We start from the raw sequence: 12,587 nt of genomic DNA, 5'->3' as shown, positions 1-12,587 counted from the left end.
AAACCCAACACGTAAAGAAGATAAACCCAACACATAAAGAAGATATACCCAACATGACAGATAGGTAAACCCAACACGTCAGAAAGGTAAACCCAACACATTCGGAAGATAAACCCAACAAGTAAGGAAAATAAACACAACAAGTAATGAAGATAAACCCAACACGTCACAAAGGTAAATCCAACAAGTAAGGAAGATAAACCCAACACGTCACAAAGGTAAACCCAACACGTCACAAAGATGTCCAGATATTTGTGCTTGTCAAAACTCCTTTATCTACACAAGATCTTTCGCCGTTCAACGGCTCTTCAGGTGTAAAAAAACCCTTAAACTTACATTGTAGTCCTAGGCGACGCACAACAGTAGTATTTGTAACACATTAATATCTGCATGAACGTTCTAAACCACAAAGCCATGGACGCCCTCTACATCGACGTAAACAGTATTATTTTCCCAAACTTGCCTCCGGAGAAACCTTGTGATATACAGTTATAGACAACTTTTTAAAATAGTTTCTTGTGTTAATGCTTATTATCAGTAGAGTGTGTATATTCTGTACTTGTCTGTACAGGGTTATGTAAAGCCTTCACTACACAGGGGATCATGCAGCCTGTGCTCAACAAAAGAACCTTGATGCTTGATCCTATGAGATGTGATGACACAGATACTTGGACAGCCCCTCGACCCACGCTTGCACAACCGACCCACGCTTGTTCAAAATAGGTAATGTTTATATGATGATGGTTTTTGTTGTGGCTACTAATCTCTTTTGTCGGGATGATGTTCCTTAAATCCCCCTAAAATGTATCGTTTGTGGTTGTTTTTAGAAATAGGAGAGTTTAGGCACATATTATTTAATCAATGTATAGCGATTCGTTTTCGTATTCTTGTTCTTTCATTGTGTTGCTTTAGGCTACGTGTTACATGTCTTCTAAATTGCTTTGTGCAGTTGCTACCACAGTCGCGAATAGAAATATCCAGCGCTAAATTAGGCAAGGAATCGTACTTGACAGTCAACATCAATCTCCAGGCTACTTCTCTTTCCTTATCAGCTATATAGAGACAAACTAACTTCAAATCAGTTGATCAAGAATCACTTGTCGGCATTTTAATGGAAAATAGTTCCGTGACAAATTTGCATGTATCGAGTTGCCCTTTGGCGTAAAGCGATCTGCCAAGGGCGGTAACATCAGCAGCCGGTAACAGGTGGCCGCCCTCCTTCACGTTTCTCGTGACCTCACACTCCTCTCGTGACCTCCCGCGCATCATTCATCACTCTTTCTGATTGGTCAATACCTGTCCCAGCAGGACGTAGTGGCTTCCAGGGAGGAAATCGCTTTACCTTCTGGAATCTGCTGCGCCGAGACCACATGATGCACTATCATCTATAGCGGATGCTGTGAAATATGAAAATTTGTCAAACAAACGTGTAAGAAAAATGGCGACGTGTCGTAAATCTTCCTGAGTAATTACCGCAATGGCCGACTCGGGTTGTTACATCCGGTGACTTGCCCTGTACTTTGGTTGTGCAGTTTGATACAGCTGTACATCTGTGCTTTATGGAGAGGTGCCCGGCATGCGTATGTGCCCGCTACTCCTAGTTCAAAGTACTGATGGTTTTACCTTCCCTTCACACTTCCTTCATCTACTCCTCTAACCCAAACAACGGATGATCAGACGACAGTATCAGACCAATTCCCACAGAGTATAGGGGTATCACAGCAGCCTCACTCTGTAGAAGATATATCCATCTGCTCTTATACAATATGTCCACTCAACTGTTTTATTGCTACTAGTGTATCAAGATGCGTCTTTGACTGTGATAATGAGACGTCTCCAAACGTGGTGTGTCCATGTGAGCTGAACACGTTGTTGTTTACCCTACTTACAGGCGCGACCATAAAACATTTGGATCTTTCCCTAATTAGTAGTTTTCAAGGTTATAATTACTTGTGTCCACCAAACAACCCCACTGCTAATGGTTATAACACTATGCATGCGATACTGGACTGGACACGTGGAAGAAATTGAATTCGAATTAGCTTTAGCTGTAAACGGAAATCTAATTAAACACAGCGCCAATATAGCGAACTTCAAAACAGAGCTGTGTAACAGTTTGTTGTCTTGCGCTTTGGTCTTGCTGGACATCACACTCTCATTTGAGGGTCAGCTTCCTCAAGTACTAAAACCGAAAGTTCATAAACGGCTTCAGATGCAATATATGGGTAGATGTAATAAAAATGGCAATATATGAACAAACACCCGGAAACAAATAATAAACATCTAACATCAGAGACCATGTTATGTTTACCGTTATAATCTTGGGGTTTTATAAATATGAGGTGAGTATATCCGAGAGATCTCATCTTTAACAATATGACCACCTCATTTGGCTGGACAAAACCTATATACCATTATGCAACAGAGGGAAAGTATTTTTAAGATGCAAATAGCCTCATTCATTTAAAAAACCTTTTATTACGACAAATGTCCATTTTCATTAATCATCATAATACTTTACATCCTATACTTCGGAAACAGTTATAATTAATCTAAAGCTACTATAGCTGCAAAGCATAGCTGTATTTACAATCTATTGACCAATTAGGTTTTGAAAATGGTGTTAAAACTAGATATTCATCAAAAGTAAGTCATTATCGAAACTCACTTACTCGTTACCAGATACAAGTTATCTCCTAACACACGTTTATGTGTGTAGCTCATGTATTCAGGTTATATAAAATGACTTGGAGATGTACAGTTGCAGTCAATAAAATAAATTGTCTGCAAATGCGAACTGCCCGATACATGACATGATTATGTTTATATTATAAACAACTGTTTTTGTGTAAAATATATTCATTTCAGAGACTAGTTGTTAGTTTAGTAATGCACAAGCTCTTTGGTAACGAAAATGAATTCAATACAACTTAAGATACACCCTTGGCGAACACCCCTGAAAGTAAAGAAAGGCTGTCAAACAAATGATCTAACAGAAGTATACATGTTTTGAAGTAGCTATAGGTTCAATGTTTTCAAGTCACATATAAACTACTGGCAATTGATATCGCAGATACAGAATTACAAATTGCAAATAACACCTTGGAAAGTTTAAAAGTGTCCATGGAAGACATGTGGATAAAATTCACAAGCTATGTTGATATTTCTTATTTTAAAATATTGTTTAATAAGATTCGGGTACAGCCCAGCTGTATAGTTACATCACTTTTTAGCCATATGCGCTTGGTTTACAGTGAGATCTGGTCACCAAAAGTACACAGCAGTTCCGTTCGACCCGTCTGTTAGACATTAGAATATTGGATACTGGACATTAGATTATGTCCTGACCTGTGTTCTTTCCCTGCATAAATTCAACGTAACTGTCTGTTTTCAATCACCAAGTCGCATTCGTATTCGTTACCCGGTGACGTACGGTACATGTGTATGTCGTGGCTGTATTAAATACGGACTCGTTGTGTTACTGTTTGGACACCCCCAGTGTTTGAAGCCATTGTTTGGAGGCATCATTACCCAATTCTGCAGACAGCCTGTGATGAGCACGCGTTGTCTGATGACAACTGTTGTTTTACGGTGACATCATCTGTCGGCAAGACGTCATAAACACGTCAGCCCCCGTCCCCCAGACGAGGGGGGCATTGGAGAGATTTTGTCATGCGCGCTGATCCAACAAACATGTGATGTCATGCCATTAGTGACCTTATATACTGCCTCGGTGTTCTGGTGAATATCATCTATAAATCGATTACGACTCGCTCTTGAAAATGGAAAGCCGATGGGAGGTTTAGTGGTTACAGTGAATGTTCGAATCGGGAGTTAACAGGATAACATAACACTTTGAATTTTAATTGACGCTTCTGTTTTAATGCTTGTCTGTTTCACTCTTATGATGTGCGATTTTTTCGCTCACCACTATCTCTCTCCATCTTGAGACATTAGATTTATAATAGAAGAATAAATATATCACTCACACTAAAACTCGATTGCCCCACCTCCACCCCACCCCTTGGCCACCGTTATACATAAAGTATTGATCCCATTTCCAAACCTTTAACTTATGGTTTGTCCATTTTCACAGCTTTGGTTATATGTATACAGTTATTCATCCCTTTCTGTAATGGTCAACGTGTTTTAGCATCAGTTGAAAAGGACGACTGGTGTTTACGTCGTGTCATAATTTAATCTCACGTTACGATGCTGTCTGCCATTATTTTCTATCGTATCACTGCTACATACCCCCTCTGCTGGGGGGACCCTCCTCTCACGTGCACGTGCACACTCCCTAACACAACATTCCGACTTGAAGCAGACGACAAGAAGGCGGGAGACACGTCATAAATCCGCAAGGTGTGTGGCGCCCTCTACGTGCCGGGGCAATGGTCAGGGGTAGCTAGGTGTGACTGGTTAACATAGTCGGGGCAGGAAGAGGGAGAGACCCCTGTACTGACGCAGATGGGGGAGAGCGGGGGATATACTGTTTGGTCATGCAATACGCGTAGGGGAGACTCCTGGTGCTGACTGGGGTTATACTGTAAATATCTGATCACCAATTCACTGATCGGGACGTATACATAGGCGAGAAGTGTTTCCTCAACAATGGTATAACCATGGTTTTGGATACGTGACATAATCGATGTTAAAGGGAAACTGTCATTTGACAATGTAAAAAACTTGTATCAAAACAAACTTTCTCATAACTTTCTTCCAAAGGAACATAATATCAGTATAAAATGTTAATAAGTGCGTTCTGCAAAAACACCAACACTCAACAAAACGTCCCCCTACGAAAAGATGCCACATCTCACAATTGGCAACACTACGATGTAATTCTTTTTAATTGTACAAAAGATAGTAGTGGACAATGGTTTCAAAACATAACTCTACACCATACCTAACCAAATAATTTCCTGATAAATACGATATGTAGATAGCAGAAATTGTAGTTTTCTGCTCATCAGACATGGAAACAATCACGCATATATTCTGTGATTGCGGCAAGATAAACTATATCTGGAAATTACTTGAAATATGGCTTTACGGTCAAATCAAAATCAAACTTGAAATTTCATAGAAACATGTAGTAATTGGTTTTCAAAGTAGAAACAATGACCGATTGGAAGGCACGGTTAACCAGTCACTGATTGGAAGGCACGGTTAACCAGTCACTGATTGGGAAGCATGGTCAATGACTCACTGATCAGGAGTCATGGACAACTCCATACTGATTAGGAGGCATGTCACCACTATTAGACAGTGGTCATGTCTACCCAACATCTGATATGTGTGTTGTTGCTTGCGCCACTGGTTAGCTGGATTGTTTCATCCACACAACTGAGCTGATAGATCTTGAACACCTAAACGATATCCTAGCTGTGTACTTTGCATTATGCACTTCGTTTGTATCTGTGTTTTATCATTGTTCGCATATAAGCTTTTTCATATTATGTATGAAGTTATTTGTATTCGCATCGTTACCCGCTCTTTATAGTTTTTTCTCCATTACTATATAAAGATATGTGATGTTTACGTTGGTTTAGTGAATGTAGAGAGTGTTGTAAATATATACTAACGGCAAAAGTGTCCGTGCTTCATATAAAGTTCAATAAAAATACATTTCTTCTGAAATTAAATAATGCATCTTTCAAAACATATTCATGAAGGCATCTCCTCGACCTTAAGGTCGTGATTCACAATTTGCACATGCAGGGCGCACAATTTGGATGTGTGTGTGTGGAATGAAACTAAATGCTAAAGTTTTCTATTCACCTTTTAATACCCCACAATTACATTTTGCCGGCAAAGCAATTGAAGGCAGAACACTACTAGAAAATAGTAGTATTTCCTTTACGAAATCAGTCCGAATATGACTGAATATTAAACTATAAACAACGATGTCATGCCGACTATGGTGATTACCGTATCTAACAAACAGTCACTGAACAGTTATCTTAAACGATCCCTCGATACACATTGAAATAACGTACACTGTGCAGTTCAATCCGCGAAGTAAATGACATTGTTCTTGTATTTAAGCTACACGGCAATCCATGAACAGTTCTTCAGAGCAGTGTGTTTGTTGGGAGCATGATACACAAACACATGTTTTTAATTTTCTTTAATGTGAACAGCACACAGTGATAGTTTTTGGTACTGTTGCACATAAAATCACTTTTGTTTCAAAGCAAATAACGGCTTGCTGAAAATCACCTTCTACGAGCCGTGGGTACTTTGCAAACCGGAATGGCGAAAAACGAAGTTGGCAGACATTTTAATTTCACTGAAAAATATTATCATCTCTTTGGTGACGTTATCTACAGCAAGGCAACACCCAAGGCTTGCCACGGGTCGGTCGTCCACGTGTGACGTCACGTCAACATAACAACCATATTCAGTGCATCTACGAAATCGATACCAAACTGCCACATTAATAGCTCTGACAATTCCTTGAAGGAAACCAATTTGTGACAGAGCCGTACGCAACCAGTTGAGTGAGCAAAACGTCCGGCTCCGACCTCAAGCCTTACGCCCAAATTTGCTTTCACGTCACCGCCAGTCACGCCCAGCTTGGCGTGACAGCATCTGAGGTTCAGAAGAAGACTTGGACAATATACTGTTCACAAATGAGTCCAGGTTTCATCTGGACGTTGCACGTTGCACCTTGTAGCAGTATAATACCCATCCACACGATGCACGTGTTGTAACATACTTTCTGAGGCAGCATAACATTGCTGTACTGCCATGGCCTGCTGTTTCTCCGCACCTCTCACCCATAGTACATGTCTGGGATAAGATGGAACTGCGCCTACGACAGGACCAGAAACGATCGGTAAAGCTAGCCCAGTTGGACCAATTTTTGGTTGATATTTGGAACAACACCTCCAGGCTGGTTTTAATCATGTGGTATCTTCCAGCATTATTCTGGATTCAAAAGCAATATTCTGAGCATTCGTGAGTGCACTGACATTAATTGCTGGGTTTGTTCCTTATTGCTGCCACCTATTGCACCCATTGTTTCACCCATTGTATATCCCTTTTGTGTTTCAGGAGGACAAGTAACTATCAAATCCTCCACAGTGTGATACCTGAAGATCCCCATCGAAACATCACCACTCAGCAATTTTCCAAAAGCCTGATATCAATGTTTGAAAATCTGTATCTCGTTGAAACTGACAAGGTGCCAACCGGTGTAAACCGTAAGTTGCGACGCCTGGGGCGGATAAATGACAAATATGGATTAAAAGATTATCTCGCAACTATGGAGAATACAAGCCATAGAAGGGTCCTTACCAAGCTCCGACTGAGTCTCCACAGCCTGGAAATTGAGAGGGGAAGATACTCCAAAACTCCAGTTGAAAATAGGTTCTGTCCGCACTGTGATTGCCATTCCGTGGAGGATGAGGAACACTTCCTGCTCTCATGCCCACTGTATACAGACCTCGTGAGAAATCTCATCACACTGACAGAAATAGGCGACCCTTCCCAGACTGAGAAAACCAACCTCCTAAAACAATTTAAGAACGCTCCAAAAGAATAGTCAAGTCTTGTTGCCAGGACTGTATTTCGCATGTTTAAGCAGAGACCAACATAAGGGCCCAAATTAGATAAGATAAATTCATGCATTTATGCTGTGTATTTATACCATGTTCTCATCTCCGTACCATATAAATGCTCTATTTTTGTACCAGGTCCCACGTAGGCGTTTTTAAATGATAAAAAAAAAGAAACTAACTGAAAAAAATGATATAATATATATATATATATATATATATATATATATATATATATATATATATATATATATATATATATATATATATATATATATATATATAATATAATACCTCTATATATAATGTATATTATGTATATCTACCTCTTATGTTTATAGTTATTTTTATGTCCATATGTAGTTTCTACCCTGTGTTCTGTACAATAAAAAAATCTTGATTCTTGATTCTAGAGAACACTAGTCCTCACACTGGTCGATTTGTAAATTCGTCGGTAGAGTTAATACATTATATTATGATTTTTGATCAAATGCTTTATTGATAGACCGTGTCACATTGCATAACGCTGACGAGGCAGGGATACAGCAACGCTGTTTTATTCCAACATAGAGTGTAAGGATATCTCTTTGTTCCGTACCATTATCTTGGCTTCAGAATTTGGGCATAACATAACTATATGTGAATGATGAAGTTTTCACTGTAGGGACGTTGAACAGTAATTGTCAAAACATGTACAATTTCAGCGTGGTTCTTTTCGCTTTGCACGCGGCTCTTGGAAATTATGCGTCTTCCTTGCGTCTTAAAACGATTTAAACATGTAAATTATGCTCAAATGTTTTAGTCATGGATACATGCAATTTTGATGAGAAAACCATTTCAAATCAGAATATGGGAGCAATATGAAAAACCGCTTTAACTCAGCAAAATCCCTCTTCCCTTTGAAGCATCAAGCGGACATTTTTTAGAGGTCTCTCACTCGCTTGTTTATTTGACAAGTCTAATAGCTAATTAACTTGGAATTACCAGCACGTTTCTTTCAGATCTGTACCCCAACGCGCAGTATAGACGTACAAATGGTAATTTGCCGTACTTCTTTCTAACTTGTTTTTTTACAGTAAACAGATTCAGTTCAGTTCCTTGACGAAAATGGCCCACATGGGCAAGGAAGCGAGACCAACGTTTCCAGCATGTTGAAACAATTACCTTAACCCCTGTAAATGACCCAGATGATTTTTCCATTGGTAGCTAGAATGCTCCATGTTATACAGGAACAGTGAGGCGGGCCAGGCTCGTTCAATACATCCAGTTTCAACTTCTCGTAACTCAACAGTTTTTTACACATGATGTTTAAATTTTGCTGTTTAAAATTTAGAGGGAAGCAGAAATCTTCTTGAGAGTTGTTCCTTCTCTGAATGGGTGTTCGCATTGTCACTTAACTCGCCACATTCAACGCTTGATATATGTATCGTGTAGCACACAGGCTGGGGCAGCACCGTGTCGATACCCCTGTACGTACAACACAGAAATTAGGCTAATATAGCAACTGACACGAATATCGATTTTAGTTATATCTTATTGGAATAAAACGTGGCCTTGGGCAGTGTACTTGGTAAAAAAAAGTCACAATCAAACATAATCCGTCACTCTGCTGTACAAACAAGAATCAAATAATTTGTCACCCCACTATACAAACAACAATCAAATCAAATTTATCACTCTGCTGCACAAGCAACATTCAAATAATTCCTCACTGTACTGTACAAACAACAATCAAATCAAATCTATCACTCTGCTGCACAAGCAACATTCAAATAATTCCTCACTGTACTGTACAAGCAGCAATCAAATCAAATCTATCATTCTGCTGCACAAGCAACATTCAAATAATTCCTCACTGCACTTTTTCAAATACAATATATCACTCTGCAGCACAAACAACATTCAAATATAATCTGTCATCCTGTTGCAAGTCAACAATCAAACAATCAGTCACCCTGCTGTACCAGCAACCATCAAATAATTTGTCACTCTGTTGTACAAACAACAATCAAATAATTTGTCACTCTGTTGTACAAACAACAATCAAATAATTTGTCACTCTGTTGTACAAACAACAATCAAATAATTTGTCACTCTGTTGTACAAACAACCATCAAATACAATCTGTCACTCTGCTGCACAAGCAACAATAAAATACAATATGTCATTCTGCAGCACAAGCAACACTCAAATAATTCGTCACTGTACTGTACGAACAACAATCAGATATAATACGTCACTCTGCTGTACAAGCAACAATGAAATACAATCTGCCACCTTGCTGTGAAAACAACAATCAAACAATCAGTCACTGTGCTGTACCAGCAACTATGAAATAATCTATCATTCTGCTGCACAAGCAACAATCAAATTATTCAGCACTCTGTTGTACAAACAACAATCAAATAAAATTTGTCACCCTGATGCACAATCAACAATCAAATAATATGTAATCATGCTGTATAAACAACAATCTAACAATCAGTCACCATGCTGTACCAGCAACATCCAAATAATTTGTCACTCTGCTGTAAAAACAACAATCAAATATAATCTGTCACCCTGTTGCACAATCAACAATCAAATAATATGTCATCATGCTGTATAAACAACAATCAAACAATCAGTCACCATGCTGTACCAGCAACAACCCAATATTTCGTCACTCTGCTGTATCATATACATCTGTCAATGTGCTGTACAAGCAGCAATCAAATAATCTGCTAAGTATTGAATATCCCCGGATACGTGTGATGTAAGTGGAACCCATGAGTGAAGTCGTATTACGATGACCACGTGCACTCTAGTCATTTACTCTACATTAGCTCGCCGCCCTCGGTATATTCCTAGGTTTGTCAGCACCATTCCCGTGTTCCCGTGCTCGTGAGTTTCACCAAAGTGGTAAACGTCTGAGACCTGCATCACTCCAGGCTTTCCCCCAATTATTGGAATAAAGTTTAAAGCGGCGTTAAACCCAACTTATTCACTCACTCGCTCACTACATTAGCTTGACTGCACACAACGTGTCTATTATTCTCAACTGTTGACAGTAAACAGACTGTAGATTTTCAAAAATAAAAATATTTCACGTATGATGTTGCAGAAGGCTTTGTTTTACCACACAGTGGACCCTCGTACGCCATAAAGTTACACATATTTATGATAGCGTTTTTACAATTCAAAGTCATATGGGCATGAACCTTTTTCCACATGGTTTCTGTCTGTGTGTGTGTATTCCATCTATATGACGACTGCCACAAAATCATCCAGTGATCGATATTGTGATTAACGCCCCACCCCGTCATGGTGCGCCGACACGCAGTCATCCAAGTCACCGAGCCTTAGGACCTGCATGTGTTGCTGGGGACCTATTCTAAACCGGAATCTAAACATAGGACATGGTTTCTATTGGTAGCATGTATGCATAGGTCATAGCTACTAATTCTAGGGTGTATACACTGAGCATGGCTACTAATTCTAAGGTGTATACACCGGGCATGGGTACTAATTACGGGTATATATATACAATGCATGGCTACTAATTCTAGGGTGTACACACAGGTCATGGCTACTAATTCTAGGGTGTATACACAAGTCATGGCTACTAATTCTAGGATGTATACACCGGGCATGGCTACTAATTCTAAGGTGTATACACAATGCATGGCTACTAATTCGAGGATGTATACACTGAGCATGGCTATTTATTCTAGGGTGTATACACAATGCATGGGTACTTATTCTAGGGTGTATACACAATGCATGGCTACTAATTCTAGGGTGTATACATAATGCATGGCTACTAATTTTAGGGTGTATACACTGGTCATGGCTACTAATTCTTGAGTGTATACACAATTCATGGCTACTAATTCTAGGGTGTATACACTGGGCATGGCTATTAATTCTAGGTCGTATACATAGGTCATGGCTACTCATTCTAGGGTGCATACAAAATACATGGCTACTAATTCTAGGGTGTATACAAAATACATGGCTACTAATTCTAGGGTGTATACAAAATGCATGGCTACTAATTCTAGGGTGTATAAAAAAATGCATGGCTACTAGTTCTAGGGTGTATAGAAAATGCATGGCTACTAATTCTAGGCTGTATACACAATGCATGGCTACTAATTCCAGGGTGTATACACCGGGCATGGCTACTAATTCAAGGGTGTATACACAATGCATGGCTACTAATTCTAGGGTGTATACACAACGCATGGCTACTAATTCTAGGGTGTATACACTGGTCATGGCTACTTATTCTTGAGTGTATACATAATTCATGGCTACTAATTCTAGGATGTATACACCGGGCATGGCTACTTATTCTAGGTCGTATACATAGATCATGGCTACTATTTCTAGGGTGTATAGAAAATACATGGCTACTATTTCTAGGGTGTATACAAAATCCATGGCTACTTATTCTAGGGTGTATACAAAATGCATGGCTACTAATTCTAGGGTGTATACCAAATGCATGGCTACTAATTCTAGGGTGTATACACAATGCATGGCTACTAATTCTAGGGTGTATAGAAAATGCATGGCTACTAATTCTAGGGTGTATAGAAAATGCATGGCTACTAATCATAGGGTGTATACAAAATGCATGGCTACTAATTCTAGGATGTATACACAATGCATGGCTACTAATTCTAGGGTGTATACAAAATACATGGCTACTAATTCTAGGGTGTATACACAATGCATGGCTACTAATTCTAGGGTGTATACACCGGGCATGGGTATTATGGGGAAATAAGTTGGTAAGTAAATGAACGAACGAAAGAAGGCATGAAACAGTTCAATGTATCATTGAATTTATAGTCAAATGAAAGGGCTACCATATGAAAAAAAGTACATACGTTAGTAAATACAACGTATTAGTTCAAACTTACAATGAGAAAAAAGCGGACGAAAAAAGAGAGAGAATATTTAAAATGATAAAAAGTATGTTAAAAGACTGCAGATTTCCTAGTGTACCACTCAACCCACATATGTTTACTGTGT

The sequence above is a fragment of the Haliotis cracherodii genome, unplaced genomic scaffold (genome assembly GCF_022045235.1).
Source record: "Haliotis cracherodii isolate W230 unplaced genomic scaffold, xgHalCrac1.p SCAF_5, whole genome shotgun sequence".
In the NCBI taxonomy this organism is placed as follows: domain Eukaryota; kingdom Metazoa; phylum Mollusca; class Gastropoda; order Lepetellida; family Haliotidae; genus Haliotis; species Haliotis cracherodii.
The sequence above is the reverse complement of the archived record's forward strand: the minus strand, read 5'-3'. Positions refer to the sequence as shown.